Source organism: Phyllobates terribilis, unplaced genomic scaffold, assembly GCF_046119375.1.
Source record: "Phyllobates terribilis strain yellow unplaced genomic scaffold, ASM4611937v1 Scaffold_38__1_contigs__length_12584779, whole genome shotgun sequence".
NCBI classification, from domain to species: Eukaryota; Metazoa; Chordata; class Amphibia; order Anura; family Dendrobatidae; genus Phyllobates; species Phyllobates terribilis.
This window is the reverse complement of record NW_027362798.1, coordinates 8721643-8731848: the sequence shown is the minus strand read 5'-3', so window position 1 is coordinate 8731848 and position 10206 is coordinate 8721643.

The window sequence follows — 10206 nt, the reverse complement described above, 5'->3', positions numbered from 1 at the left end:
TAATGCACACCCTGTCCTAGGAGCTTACAATCTAATATACAATATACAGACTGCTCCTGAGGGCATGCAGAATAATGTACACCCTGTCCTAGGAGCTTACAATCTAATATATAATATACAGGCTGCTCCTGAGGGCATGCAGAATAATGCACACCCTGTCCTAGGAGCTTACAATCTAATATATAATATATAGACTGCTCCTAAGGGCATGCAGAATAATGCACACCCTGTCCTAGGAGATTACAATCTAATATACAGGCTGCTCCTGAGGGCATGCAGAATAATGCACACCCTGTCCTAGGAGTTTACAATCTAATATATAATATACAGACTGCTCCGGAGGGCATGCAGAATAATGTACACCCTGTCCTAGGAGCTTACAATCTAATATACAATATACAGACTGCTCCTGAGGGCATGCAGAATAATGCACACCCTGACCTAGGAGCTTACAATCTAATATACAATATACAGACTGCTCCTGAGGGCATGCAGAATAATGTACACCCTGTCCTAGGAGCTTACAATCTAATATACAATATACAGACTGCTCCTGAGGGCATGTGGAATAATGTACACCCTGTCCTAGGAGCTTAGAATCTAATATATACAATATACAGACTGCTCCTGAGGGCATGCAGAATAATGCACACCCAGTCCTAGGAGCTTACAATCTAATATACAATATACAGGCTGCTCCTGAGGGCATGCAGAATAATGTACACCCTGTCCTAGGAGCTTACAATCTAATATACAATATATAGACTGCTCCTGAGGGCATGCAGAATAATGTACACCCTGTCCTAGGAGCTTACAATCTAATATACAATATACAAACTGCTCCTGAGGGCATGCAGAATAATGTACACCCTGTCTTAGGAGCTTACAATCTAATATACAATATACAGACTGCTCCTGAGGGCATGCAGAATAATGTACACCCTGTCCTAGGAGCTTACAATCTAATATATAATATACTGGCTGCTGCTGAGTGCATGCAGAATAATATACACCCTGTCCTAGGAGCTTACAATCTAATATACAATATACAGACTGCTCCTGAGGGCAGGCAGAATAATGCACACCCTGTCCTAGGAGCTTACAATCTAATATACAATATACAGACTGCTCCTGAAGGCATACAGAATAATGTACACCCTGTCCTAGCAGCTTACAATCTAATATACAATATACAGACTGCTCCTGAGGGCATACAGAATAATGTACACCCTGTCCTAGGAGCTGACAATCTAATATACAATATACAGACTGCTCCTGAGGGCATGCAGAATAATGCACACCCTGTCCTAGGAGCTTACAGTCTAATATACAATATACAGGCTGCTCCTGAGGGCATGTGGAATAATGTACACCCTGTCCTAAGAGCTTACAGCCTAATATATAATATACAGACTGCTCCTGAGGGCATGCAGAATAATGTACACCCTGTCCTAGGAGCTTACAATCTAATATACAATATACAGGCTGCTCCTGAGGGCATGTGGAATAATGCACACCCTGTCCTAGGAGCTTACAATCTAATATACAGACTGCGCCTGAGGGAATGCAGAATAATGCACACCCTGTCCTAGGAGCTTACAATCTAATATACAATATCCGAATGTAGCTTACCGAGGGGTGGCTACGGTGGAGCGGGGTCACAGGAGGCCGGTGTCGGCGGGCCGTGGGATCTCATAAGATGTCGGCGCCGGTGAGCAGAGTAACTTTTCCCATTGATCACCCTGCAGTGGGCTTTTTTAAAATGGACGCTGGACGCGGCGCATGCATCTCCCGAGATCTCAATCTGCGCATTCGTCTCCTCCAGCAGCCATTTTCTCAAAGCCTACTGCAGGGCAATCTATAGGAAAGGGGACTCTGCTCACCGGTGCCGATATGTCCTGCCGCCGCCGGCCCCTGAAGCAGCGGCCCTGTCTCTGGTGACCCCGCTCCGCTGCCGCCGCCCCCTGGTGAACTACTGTTAAATAGACTATAAGAGGCACCACCATTTTATTTAAAAAAATGATTTTCCACCCCAAAATTTGGGGTGCATCTTATGGTCCAGTGCGTCTTATAGTCTGCAAAATATGGTAATTGCAATGCAAGTCTATGCGTCTGTGGAAAAATTGGACCGCACGTTGACATCTGAGTGTGGTTCGATTTTCACCGACTGACAGAAGGGAGAAGATGAGAAACCTTTTGTTTCTCCTCTCCATGTCCGAGATAAACTGATACCACTCTGATCAAAGTCTGATTAGAGTCTGTAACTCTATTACACCAGTTGCCTCAATTTTGCTCATTATATCCTGTGGTTCCAGTTCTGGTCTTCCTGCTGCCATCAAGCCACTACGTTCTCCGTTGTTTCTGCTCGGCCATCCTGCTGCGCCACCGTCATCTGTCCGTGCTTCATTACTGCTGCTCATCTGAACTAGATGAGACATAACACCTATCATTACAAAAAAGAGGATTAAATGATAGGTCCTATTTAAGGAATCATCCTGATGCACAAGAGAGAACACGTCACTCAGAGATGTTTGCTGAGATTTTTTAGGGGTAAATGGTGAAGTTCTAAACTTCACCACAAACTCCCCACAGTTACACAATGTGTGAATAGGGCCTTAGTGTTAAGTGAAGAGCTTCCTTCATAGACTTGTGACACGCCCTGGGGGGATGGGGACGACTCGGTACCCGGGCCTTTGCCTGCTGGCCTTTGGGGATGTCGCGGTGGTCGGCTCCCGGGCCCGTACACTGGGGTCAGCTTTAAAAAGGGGATTGTCTGTAAATTTTTATGAAAGTTCGTGACGCCACCTGTGGTGTCTGGTGAGGATCACCAGCGCTGCAGCAGTCCACTGAGGCCGGTGTTGTGGCAGCTTAGATGGTATCGCTCCCCACAGGTGGAGCAGGGCCTCAGGGCAGCGTACGAGGGGGGATGCAGGACAGAGGGGACCCAGCCGGGTCAGAGCAAGAACGGGGACGGACACGGTAGTCACTTCAGTACCTTTTACTGGTGGTAGTTCAGGCACATCCCGGAGCACTGTAGGGTGTAGGGTGCATATCAGGATCCTTCCCAATGAGCGGGTGTAGGGCCTCCTGTTTCTTGCCTCTGCATAGTAAGTTTCTGACCTGCCTGGAGCTAGGCCTAACTTTATCTCTGTCCTGCACCGCCTTCTCTTGGAGCACACGCTCCCAGTTTACGGGGCCTATGTTTCTCCAAGCTCTGTTACGTATCAGCTCTCTAGTGAACCTGGGACCTGTAGTTCTCCAGGGATTCCGGTTATGCCTTACTGGGTCTTAGAGATCCCGGTAAGCTCGGACCCGGTGTCCGGTAAATTCAACGGGGTGAGCTGGTTAAGCTCCTCTGCCCCCTAGTGTTATGATCTGCAACATAAACTAAGGAAAGAATGGGAAAAGCTGTCCCTACAGTAAGACTAAGCTGGATCCCTACGATGTAGTGGGCAGCCTGTTCCTTGTGAACAGACCCGCCTTCGTCCTCGGCTAGTCTGAACGGAGACCTATAGAATAAAGGGAGGGGTCCCTAAAAGAACTAAGGACTGGGACAAAAATGTGACACCTCCTAACAGAAGTTGTTGCAGAGCAAAAAGACAAATTGACAAAAAGTACTAGAGGTCCCAGAGGACCAAGCAAACTAGACAGAGATAGGCACCGAAGCACCTGGCTAGAGAGACAGGCAAAAAACACTGAAGTCCAGCAAAGCCAGAAGGGTGGGGCTGGAATATATAGGCAGCTGGTCACGTCACTGCAAAACACAAGATAGCAAAAACTAACAGGAGGGTTCTAACAGTACCCCCTCTTCTATGAGGATCCTCCGGATCCTCCAGGCCCAGGCCTATCAGGAAACCTCCTGTGGAAAGCTTTAACAAGCATAGGAGCAGAGACATCATCCGTCCTTACCCAGGAGTTGTCTTCGGGACCAAAACCCTTCCAGGAGACAAGATACTTTAATATCCCTCAATGCCATCTTGAATTCAAAATACGAGAGATTTCATATTCACCGTCTTCCACCACAGGAGGAACTGTGACAGTGGCATCCCTATTAGAAACGTCAGCCTTTTTCAACAAGGAAACATGAAACACAGGATTAATCTTCCAGGAAGTAGGGACATCCAACCTGACAGTAGATGGGTTAACAACCTGAAGCACTTTAAATGGACCCATAAACTTAGGACCCAGTTTTTTAGAGGGAATCCTCAACCGCAAGTTCTTCGAGGACAACCAAACCATGTCACCCACAGTAAACAAAACCTCTTTACGTTTCCTGTCAAAATACTTCTTGGACTTCTTGTTAGCCTCTTGCAGGTTACAACGTACATTAGTCCAAACTCTCTCCAAATCACCGGAAAAATTCTCCTACTCTGGCAACGCCGACCCCAATTTGGAGAACGAACCAAAAGACGGATGTCTCCCAGTGCAACTAAAAAAAGGAGAACACCCAGCAGAGGAGGATATATGATTGCTAAGAGCAAATTCTGCGAGAGGCAGAAACTCAGACCACACCTCTTGATTGTCCGCCACAAAACAAAGCAAAAACTGTTCAACATCCTGGTTCTTTCTTTCAGTCTATCCATTAGACTCAGGATGATAACCAGACGAAAATGACAAATGGACTCCCAACCTGTCACAAAAAGCACGTCAAAAGCGAGCCACAAACTGAGGTCCTCTATCAGAAACAATATCCGTGGGAACGCCATGGAGCTTGACAATCTCCTTAAAAAACGCCTTAGCGAGTGTCTTGGCGCAGGGCAACTTAATGAATGGAACCAAATGACACATCTTACTAAAAAGGTCTACGACCACCCAGATGACAGTAAAACACTCAGACACAGGAAGATCAGCAATAAAATCCATAGAGAGATGCGTCCAAGGCGCACTAGGAACCTCCAGAGAGCAAAGCAACCCCACAGCAGGAGTATGTGAAGCCTTTGACCTAGCACACACAGTACACTGACGCACCCACTTGATGACTTCCTTCTGCCATCCAGGCCACCAAAAACTGCGACTGATCAGTCTCTTAGTCTCCGAAACTCCTGGATGATCTGCCAACCGAGACTCATGACACTCCACAAACAAATCTCTCCTAAAGGCTCTAGGCACGAACAACCTCCCATAGGGAGTGTTAGATGGAGCATCATTTTGAGCATTCAGAATCCCATTCTCCAAATCAGAGTCCAATGCCGCCACCACAACTCCTTTCTGCAAAATGCTCTCTTCCTCCTCGGCACCGACCGTAGGAGAGAAGCTGCGAGATAAAGCATCTGCTTTAACATTCTTAGTACCAGGGATATAGGTAACAGAAAAATGAAACCGAGAAAAAAAAAGTGCCCACCTAGCTTGACGGGCATTCAAGCGCTTGGCAGCATCCAGAAAGATCAAATTCTTATGATCTGTGAAAACCTGAATAGGAAATCTAGCGCCTTCCAAAAAATGACGCCAGTGTTCAAACGCAAGTTTAATAGCCAGAAATTCCCGATTTCCAACATCATAATTCAGTTCGGCTTCCGAAAACTTTTTCGAAAAGAAGGCACAAGGATGTACTCCATCTTTGTTCTCCCGAGACAAAACTGCTCCGATCCCCACCGATGAAGCATCGACCTCGACCAAAAAAGGTTTGGTCTCATCAGGCTGTATAAGGATAGGGGCAGAACTGAACCTCTCTTTGAGATACTCAAACGCTTCAATGGCTTCAGTAGTCCACTGGACCGTATTCGCACCTTTCCTGGTGAGATCGGTTAGAGGTTTAACAATTACAGAAAAATTCTTAATGAATTTCCTGTAATAACTGTCAAAACCCAAAAACCTCTGTATAGATTTCAAACCAATAGGCCTAGGCCATTCCTGCACAGCCTGAACCTTCACAGGGTCCATCTCAAAGCCCTCGCTGGAGACAATGCAGCCCAAAAAACTAATTTTCTGCTCAGCGAACTCACATTTCTCCAGCTTAGCAAAGAGTGAATTATCACTCAATAACTGCAAAACTTCACGTACACTCTGCCAATGGGACTCTAGATCTGGTGAATAAATCAAAATGTCATCCAAATACACAACCACATTCTTACCAATCAAAGGTCTCAGGATGTCATTAATAAGGTTCTGAAAAAATGCAGGTGCATTGGTAAGACCAAAAGGCATCACCAGATTCTCAAAGTGACCTACCGGAGTGTTAAAAGCAGTTTTCCATTCATCACCCTCCTTCACACGTAACAAATTGTATGCCCCTCGGAGATCAATTTTTGAGAACCACTTGGCTCCCACTAACTGGTTAAACAAGTCAGGAATTAACGGCAATGGGTAGGAATTGCGTACGGTAATCTTATTAATTTCACGAAAAACCAGACATGGACGTAAACCGCTGTCCTTTTTTTTAACAAAGAAGAATCCGACTGCCACAGGCGACTTAGAAGGTTTAATGTGACCAGCAGCCAGGCTGGTCTGTATTTATTCCTCCAAGGCCTTTGTCGTCACTGAATTTTGGGTCTTCTATCCTTTGGATTACGAGCTCGGAGAGAATGAAGACACAGGACAGGATGTTTGTGTCTAAACATACTCTAAAAACTTTATTACAAAACACAGGGCTAATATACACCCTAAAGGCAGGAAACGGATTTGCCATATATGGTTCGATTATACAGTTTAGCTGAACAAGCGAAAAAAGCTAGTTTCTGTATGCTTTAAAATATTTAATTAGACTTATCTAGTTAGCAAGGTCATTTCATCTTTCTGCAAGAACACATTATTGCTACAAGAAGAAACATCTGGCCAGGGAGAATCACTTTATCTTCTCCCAAGGACACGCTATTGATATAAGAAAGAACATTCATAGCTGTTGTTTTCACCTAAAATAACTGTCAGACTTATATAGCATAGATGGGGCCCTTAAACTTGAGGGACTCCATCTTCTGCTATAACATTCCATTCTTTTGTTCCTTCATTTATCAATACGAATTTCTATGTTTTCTTTTAGTACAACGCTGAATACACATTAAAAAAAGCTTAAAAACCAAATAAACCGCAAGACACATTAGCAAAACCTGTAAAATAGCTTGTACTATACCAGCCAACCACCCACCAATACCTTTAAACCAATTTGCGGGATTTAGAAAGGAAAATCTCTGTGTGGAATTATTGGCCAAAGTATCTGAACAGTTCACTCAAAAGTTTATCTCTTCCCATGAGACCGGGACAGCGAGAAAGGGTATGCTAGTGGACGTCACAGGGGCATGTGTACATATCCAACAATTAGCAATGGTCTGGTTTTGCTCCTTTAGTCCATCGATTAGAGCAAGATGGTGTCTAATTAATCTATTGTCGTCTCCATCCATGGTGCCTAACCTAGTCCATGCACCTGTGGTCGCAAGTATGCAGGTAAGTATAAACAATGTCATCATTCTTTGTCCGCTGGTTCTCCTAGTATCTTTTTGCAATGGGACGCGTGGATCCAGGTCTCTTTTCCCTCTAGCTTAACGGCTGTACTTGTGGCCAGCAGAACTTGAAAGGGTCCGTCAAACCGTGGATCTAGGCTTTTCCTCACGTGTCTTTTTATAACCACCCAGTCTCCAGGTTGCAGCGTATGGCTGCTAGAGTCTTGATCTGGATCTGGAAGAGAACTGAAGACATTATCATGTACTTGCTTAATCTTTTTGTGTAAAGCCCTCACATAGGAACTTAGCACATGGTTGTTCATTTCTAATGCTTGCGGATAGAAACACCCTAGGCTGGGTACGTTGCCAAACAATATCTCATATGGAGAGAGTCCAGTCTTTCTATTAGGCGTGTATCTTACTGAAAACAGAGCAAGTGGTAAACAGTCCGGCCATGGTTTTCCTGTCTCAGCCATGGCTTTCTGAATTTTTAATTTCAATGTCCCATTCAGTCTTTCCACTTTACCACTACTTTGTGGGTGATATGGGGTATGGAATGCTTGTTGAATTCCTAGAGCTGACATGACTTCATTCATTATTTCACCTGTGAAGTGTGTACCTCTGTCACTCTCAATTACCTCTGGTACCCCATACCTGCAGACCACCTCCGCAAGCAGTTTCTTTGCGGTTGCCGCAGCCGTGACTTTGGCAATCGGGAAAGCCTCTGGCCATCCTGAGAACAAATCAATACAGACCAACACATATTCCCATGATCCTGACTTTGGCAGCTGAATATAATCAATTTGCAGTCTCTGGAATGGATAGAGGGGCCGGGGGGTGTGTTTGGGTGGTGTTTTAACTACTCTACCCTGATTATGTGTAGCACATATCATGCACCCTTGTACCAGGTTTTCAATACAGGTGGAGAATCCTGGTGCCACCCAATGTTTCTGCATCACACCGGTTTTAGATTGGTGTGTCGGCCCATGTAGTATCTGGGCAGCTGCTGGGTACAGTGCCCTTGGAAGGCATCGTCGTGTCCCTTTCCCCCATACCCCATTTGCTTCATTCAGGCATGCACCTTCCTTTAACCACTTATCAACCTCCTCCTTTTGAGCCTGAGCCTGCATTTGGGATAAGATGTCCTCTGACACAAAGGGGTTTTTAGGGGCACTTAACTGACATACTGTTGACCCTTGTTGCGGCTTACAGGCTGCTGTTTTTGCCGCTGCATCTGCCATCGCGTTTCCTCTGCTTACCTGGTCGGTGCGTCTGGTATGTGCTCTTACCTTTATGACAGCTACTTGTTTAGGTAGTTGTAGCACATCAATTAACTGCTGGACCGCATCAGCATTCTTAATGGGGTGTCCTGCTGCCGTCAGGAAACCTTTTGACTTCCATATTGGACCAAAATCATGCGATATACCGAATGCGTACCTAGAATCTGTGTAAATGTTAACAATACTACCTTCCGCTAGTTTACAGGCCTCGGTTAGGGCCCTAAGTTCAGCTTCTTGAGCCGACTGGTGTGGGAGCATTGGTTCTGCCTTGATTACTGCATTGAGGGAGACAACTGCATATCCAGTATGGAAGGTACCTGAATCGTCCTGATGACGGGATCCATCTACAAAAAATTCAAAATCTGCATTTTGTAATTCATGTTCAAATACAGTAGGTAAACCTGCCGTTTCTTGTGCCATCATTTGTACACAGTCATGAGGAACTTCCTCTCTTGGATCTTCCTTATAAAGCACAGTACCTGACTCCTCCTTTAGATCCGAGAGAGGTAACAAAGTTGCTGGGTTCAGAGTAGTACACCTCTGTAAAGAAACATTGGGAGGCATTAACAGTGCACATGGTAACCTGAGATGACGTGCTGCTGAGAGGTGAGCGGGTTGCACTTGATTCAATATAGTGTAGACATCATGAGGTGTTAGAACGGTGAGCGGGTGGTCAAGAACAATGTCTGCGGATTTATGGAGTAATAGTCCAACAGCATGCAGAGCACGTACGCAGGATGGTGCACCTCTGGCTACCGCATCCAATCTGCCACTAAAGTAGGCAACAGGTCTCTGATTATCACCGTGTGTTTGAGTTAAAACTCCTGCTGCATGTCCAGCTTGTTCATGAAGGTACAGAGTAAATGGGAGCTCATAATTAGGAGTACCCAAAGCTGGAGCGGCCAAAATACGGTTCTTGAGAGAATAAAAACAGTCTATTGCCTCTGGTGTTAGTACAAAAGGTGTTGGAGTAAGACAGTCATAGAGGGGCTGCATCAAAATAGAGATGGCATGAATCCACTGTCTGCAATAGGAAACAAGTCCAAGAAAAGTTCTGAGGGCTGCAACATTAATGGGGACGGTGAATGCCTGTACTGCTTGTTTTCGTGCATTTGTTAAATGACGAGCTCCTGGTGTAATGTAATGTCCCAAAAAGGTGACTGAAGATTTACAAAACTGAAGCTTATCTTTCGATGCCTTGCAGCCAGCGTGATAGAGAAACAACATAAGCGATATAGTTGCACTATGACATTGTTTCCTGGAGGGGGCACAAATGAGCAGTTCATCGACATATTGCAAAACAACGATATGTGGTTCAGACCATCCCTCCAGTATTTCCTGCAGACTTGCAGTGTACATTGTGGGTGAATTCTGGGCACCCTGTGGCAACACTGTCCATGTATATTGACTACCCTGGAATGTGAAAGCAAACAGGTACTGGCAGTCAGGATGTAATGGTACACTGAAAAATGCATTTGCCAAATCAACCACTGAAAAGCAAAGAGAGTTAGAAGGTATCTGTGACAGAAGAGTATGCGGGTTGGGCACAACTG